The sequence below is a fragment of the Crocodylus porosus genome, unplaced genomic scaffold (assembly GCF_001723895.1).
Source record: "Crocodylus porosus isolate Cpor-Errol unplaced genomic scaffold, CroPor_comp1, whole genome shotgun sequence".
Classification (NCBI taxonomy): Eukaryota; Metazoa; Chordata; order Crocodylia; family Crocodylidae; genus Crocodylus; species Crocodylus porosus.
In genome coordinates this window covers 3,927,214-3,932,848 of record NW_017728913.1, presented here as the reverse complement: position 1 = coordinate 3,932,848, position 5,635 = coordinate 3,927,214, and the positions used below count along the sequence as shown (strand labels likewise).

The following is a 5,635-nucleotide window of genomic DNA, read 5'->3' as shown; positions in this document are numbered from 1 at the left end:
CTGGCTGGCTGACATATGCCCCCAACTCCCTGCTTTTCCCCCCCACAGGCAGAGAACAGTCTCCATTCCAGCTGACCCTGAGATGGGCATCTGCCCATGTCAGGGGGGAGCCACCAGCCTCTGGGGGGTTTCCCAAAGCCAGCCTGGGATCCCCCTGGGCCCTGATCTAGCCAGCTGCAGCAGGAGGGAAGGGGGGGTAATTCTTGCCTCCCCCCACAGCTGGGACTGACTGGCATAAATCAATGATGTACAGGAGGGAGGGGGAAAGGAATCCCTCCCCCAGGGCTGGCCCCCAAATCCTGGTCCACCCAGCTGTGTGTGCAGGGCGGGGGGGGGAGTGATTCCTGCTCTGCATGCTGGGCTGGCAGGTTACTGACATGCGGGGGGGGGGGGAGGAATGAAGGCTCTCCCTACCCCAGTCTTGTTCCCCCATGTGGGGATCTTCCCAGCTGGAAGGAAGGTGGGAGCTAGGCCCCAGGGGGTTTCCCCTGTCCCCACCCAGCTGGGTGAAAAAAGGATTGTGTCTTGCTGCCTAGCACAAGACTGTGGGGCTGCCTACTGCATCCTGCCAGCTGCTGCTGGTGCTGGGTTCTGAGGGATGCACTGGGTAGCCTGGGTGGCACTAGCTGATCCAGGGGGCTTGCTCTGGGTGGCAACAAGGAGAGAAGCACTCCATAAAGGACAGATCGGGTCCCGCTGCCCAGCATGTCCCCATCATGTAACCTCCCTATGCTGGCCCAGAACCAGGACTGTGTAGCAAGGGGGCTCCATTCCATTTCCCCCCCTCCTTCTGTGGGTCAAAGGCAGAGACTAGCAGGGGATACAGATGTGCAGCCAGCCCAGCCTGGTGGGGGAGAGGACCCTCACAGAACACCCCCCAGCTGGACAGACCCCAGCTGAAGGGTCAGGCCAGGAGGGGGATCCTTTCCCCTTCCTCCACTCAGCCCTGCCCTGTGACACTCTGGGGTGAGACCAATGCAGCTGGCAGGAGAAGAACAGGGCAGGGTGGAGGAAGGGAAAAGGAGTCCCTCACCCAGCTCCTGGGCTCCCCACTCCAGAGGCAGAGGATAGCCTGCCTACCCACAAAGGTTCCTGGGATACTGGGGGACTGTAATGGGGACCCTACCACATTACAGAGAGGAGGAAGCAAACCCCAGAGCCCACCAGCCAGACAAGCCCAGAGACAGACTAAGGAAGGAAAAGATGTAAGCAAACACTCACCCCAGAGCCAGCAGTGAGAGAAATAGCAGAAGCTGGGGGCTTACACAGAAACCCCACAGATCCAGCAGCAGTAGGCCATCCTGAGACTGCTTGTAAGAAGCCAAAACAGGAATCACCTATGACTGCATTGGGAAACTGGTGATCAGAGGGGGAAGTCTCAGGAAATGTGTTAAACTTGGGTCCTGCAAGCTGCAGAAAGGGGAGAGTTTCTCAGAAGGAAGTTGTTAAGAGGGCTTGTTAGATTACTGTTCTGCCTGAGATGTACCCAGGGAGAGCTGGTCTGCATGCATGCTTGCTCATCCACCCCGATGGCGATGAAAGGTTTTGTTATGTTTAAAGTGACAATGTATTGCTTTTCCATTTGTTGTTGTTTGACCATTCAAAAGTTTGTGTTAGAGCCAGGGGGATTCTTTTCTGGTTGTAGTTCAGATTGGTGGTTTGGGTTAGGACTGTGAGGAGAAGTATTTGGAGGTTCCCTTAGAAGCGTTCCCTCTCAGCTGCCTGGCATGCGCAGCCATGCAGGAGCACCTGGCAGTGCGGCATGAGCATGCCTGCGTGGCTGCACATGCCACGCAGTTTAGAGGCTCCTTAGTGCCCTACGATCACATACTTGCTCTGAGCTGCGCTGGGAAAGCATTCTGAGAAAGTAGCAAGCCCAGAGCAGGGCATAGTGTGGGAACCAGTGAACCTGGAGCCCAGAGTAGGGCAAACAAGGCCTGCAGAGGGCTGGGACCCAGAAGCCATGTCCGGTTCAGTGGGTCTAAGCTACAGGACTCGGCCAAGAGAAAAAAGGGCTGAGACCAGAAGCGCTAAGCCCAGCAAGCATATGCAGGCACCCCAAGATGTCTAATTAGTCCATGGACCAGAGGCTTAGCCTGGGAAGCCCTGGAGACAGCTTCCTTCAGATATAAAACATGACATCTAGTTGTGGCAGGTGAGGAAGGGGAGAGAGCCCCAAAAAGGTGGACCAGGCTGTGCCTGAGCAGCCACACAAGGGTGTTGTGGCCACCCCCTGGGACAAGCAACTTGCTACAGAGACTGTGACCTTGCCTGAGTTGGGAGGGGATCTGGGATAGAAGTTCCATAGACCAGTTTAACCTAAATCCATTTAATCTGATATTGCATCCATCCAGGTTTATCTTACACTAGGTTTGGTCATTTTGAAACCTGTTTACATGAGCTGAACGTCTGTTCTGTTACAGGTTTAAAACAGTTTCTGATCACTTAAGCTGGTTTCTGTGTAACTTCTGTCCCTAGCCTTTAAGATTGTCCTTGCTTCTATGACCCCAACAAAGCAAATGAGCAGAGGGGTGTCCTTTGGTGCAGAAGGAGTCGTACAGCAAAGAGGAGCAGCAGTGTCATGGTAAAGTGGTATAACACCCACACACACTTGGGGCTGTGTGTAGTAAAATGTGTGCTTTTGGTTGTTGTATATTGGGATGGGGGGTTGGGGGGGTGCTGGAAGAGAACCACCTCCCCTCCCCCTTATTGTGTCCAGACCGTTATCTTGAGATTCCTTAAAAGAACCTGTAAAACCAGTTTTGTGACTCCGAAGCAAATCCTGGAGTGCTGATCACCTTTGAATTGATTGGTCTGCATTAGTAGTGTTCAAATGATGCTGTTTCTTGATTGGAACCCTATAGTGATGTCAGAAAAATTATTTAAGGTTCAGGCCACCTGAGCTGGGGTCTCTGTTCTCGTGGAGCTGCTGAGAGCTGCATTACTGAATTGGGAGCCAGAAAACCTGTTCCCCATGGAGGGGTCTCCCCCCTGCATCTTCACTGGAGAAGCAAACTGAAGCTATGTGAAGGGAAAGCCTCAGGTACAGGGAGAGAAAGTCTGTCTCAAGACCCCTGTTCTCTCCCTCGTCTCCCCCCGCCCTTTTTTTTTGTTGGGAGGGGTGGGAAGTTGAGTGGGATGATGCCGTGGGAGGTGGGGTAGCCATTTCATAGAGGACAGTCTGGTTTTCTGGTTCTCTGTCCTCTATTAATATGAAACTGGACACCTTTATGTCCTCTATTTTTCACCACTCAGCCTGCCCCTGCTGCCAACACCACCACGGCTGCCTGCAGGAGCTCCCTGCTCACTGTTGCCATGCCTCTGCCACCGCCACCACCACCTGCAGGAGTTCACCATGCCCCCCATGTTAATTTTATTGGACACCCTAGTGATTCATTTAGTGTATCCCAGGTAGTCTGGATGGGGGCTTGAGCCACAGTAAAATATATTTAGTACCCGAAAATTGAACCCAGTCCTTGTTGCTGACAGGTACTCAGCAGAAGAGTTACAGGGGGAATGCCAAAACTGAAATGGGCCTCTCGGTGAGGAGAGGTTCCTTAGCTCTAAGTAATGGCAGAGAAGAGAAGCATCCACTTCTGGTACAGGCTTTTGACAATGCTCCCCACAGAGGCACTGACAGAAAAGAAAAAGGACAGAAATTTGTTTATATTTGATACAAATAATTTAATTAACTGGTTTGCAATGAACATAGTTAATCACAACTTTTAGCTTTAAAAGAATAGTGTAAATTTAGCGTTAGGGGACCCTTGATGGTTCTGGAGTAGGAGGTATTTTGTCTACATGCAAAGCAGCGGTAAACCCTACAAGGCTGGGCTAAATTTGAACTAGGAATCTATAGGTGAAAAATCCTGTAAGTGCTCTGAAATGCTCTGAAGTTCCCAGATGTGCCCCACAAAGCAGTTTAAAAGTCAAGTGCTCAGAAGAAAACCTTGAATCCCTAGTATAAATTCCATCCCCTTCTGTTTCTGCATTGTGACAGTCATCAGTTGCAATGTTTTGTGGGTTATGCAACACTAAAGGCAGAAGTGTAGTGAGTAGTGTGAGACGGTAGTGAAATGCTATGGCTACAGGAGTGGGTTACAGACACAAAGCAAATCATAAGTTTGGCACATTCATTTTAAGAGGTATCGTTAGAAGGGACACTCAGCTCTGTCTTATTAGAAAGCATGATTCTTTTCTTTTTTTCTGGCTACAGTGACCCTATACAACCTCTCATAAAATACAGAAACATACTTGGAGACTGGGCCCAAGTGCAGGAATCCCCCCTTGCCTAACTACAAAACTAGAGGGCTATGCTCACTCTTGTGATCTTTCTCTAACCTTTTCTTTTCCTCACAATAATGTTGTTCCAGCAAAAGGGAAGTAGAATATCCTCCCCCCTCCCAGAAGAGCCTGTGGACTGTTGGTTAGGATTTCCTCCCCAGACAGAAGAGGATCTCCCTTTTCCTGGGTGAGTGGTTCGTCCACAGAGAAGTTATAGAAGGGAGTCACCACTGTCTTCTCCTTTTGCAGCTATCTTTTAAAAGAAAAGTCAGCCCTAGTCAGTTCTTTCCAGGTATCAGCCTCCAGGAGAGTCTAAAGGGTTGTGCAGATGATCTCCCTGATCAGGAGGCATCTGAGTATGGTAGGATATAATATGTATTCTTGTCTTCCACATTTCCTACTGACTAGCTCTAAATGTCTATGTGATGACCTCAGGCAGCTTACCAGTCAGCATACTGGCTGTTCTGGTTCCCACTCTAAGGTGTCCAGTTCATGCGCTATATGGAGGACACAGGTACTCATGCAGGGCTCTGAATTCCTCTGACAAGCCTAGGTGCTTAGTGAGAGCATTGCAGTGCCTATTTTCTTCACCATTAATATTGGCTGCACAAAAATATTAGCACCAATATAATAATAAGGTAAAAGCAGAACTTACCATTGCACACTCTCTAGGGAACTGTTACCTGGCCCTGAGAGGAGGTATCTTCAGAAGGGGATCTGTGAGCTGTTCCCCTGAGATCTGTTTCAGCGTAGAGGCTCACATGTTACCTTGCAACCAGCAGCTTAGACTTGGGACTTATAAGGCACTCCTGTGGGTAGTTGCCAGAGATCCAAAGTACCAAGCCAAGAGAAACCGAAAGTAAAAATCCTGCAGCTTTGGGCTGTCAGCTGGAATGCCTGTTGCAAAGTGAGAATGCAAAAGAAAAAGAAATTCAGATTTGAACTGACTCAGAAAAACAGTAAGGGGCCTAGGGCAGACACTTAAAAAAAAAGGTGGGGGGATTCCAGGAGAGCAGGCAGTACCTAAAGGACATCTGTCCAGCTCCTACATAAAGAAGGCTCCCTAGTCTTCACTGCACAGACAGGGGCTAAGGACCTTGGGGCCTCCATCCTCCTCTCCCTTAGAAGTTGCCTCCCAGTTCCCATGGAGGTTAGTGACACACTGGCAAAATCCCAATTCCACTAAAGTTCTACTTTACTAGTGAAAAAAGCACATCTCTTTCCATCACTTTATTTCCCATATACCCCAGGTGTCTCTAGGCCCAGGGTAGCATACTGCCACCCAGGACTTCTTCCATCATGGACTCCTCATGATGCCTCAAGGAAAACAGCACTTCTGTGACCCACCCCC

At 50.1% G+C, this 5,635-nt stretch overlaps 1 protein-coding gene across 4 annotated transcripts in view; it reads right to left on the bottom strand.

Moving 5' to 3' along the window:
* IL15 (interleukin 15) overlaps positions 1 to 5,086 on the bottom strand; it is a 71,941-nt gene extending 66,855 nt beyond the window's left edge. For 2 of the 4 annotated variants that reach the window (XM_019534396.1, XM_019534395.1), the window contains exon 1: positions 4,940 to 5,086. The gene's annotated coding sequence lies outside the window, so the exon portion shown is untranslated. Of the gene's footprint in view, positions 1 to 1,221; positions 1,437 to 4,939 lie in introns of those variants that run through there. The other 2 variants (XM_019534393.1, XM_019534397.1) reach the window with 1 other exon arrangement.
* Between the last annotated feature and the right edge of the window lie 549 nt (positions 5,087 to 5,635).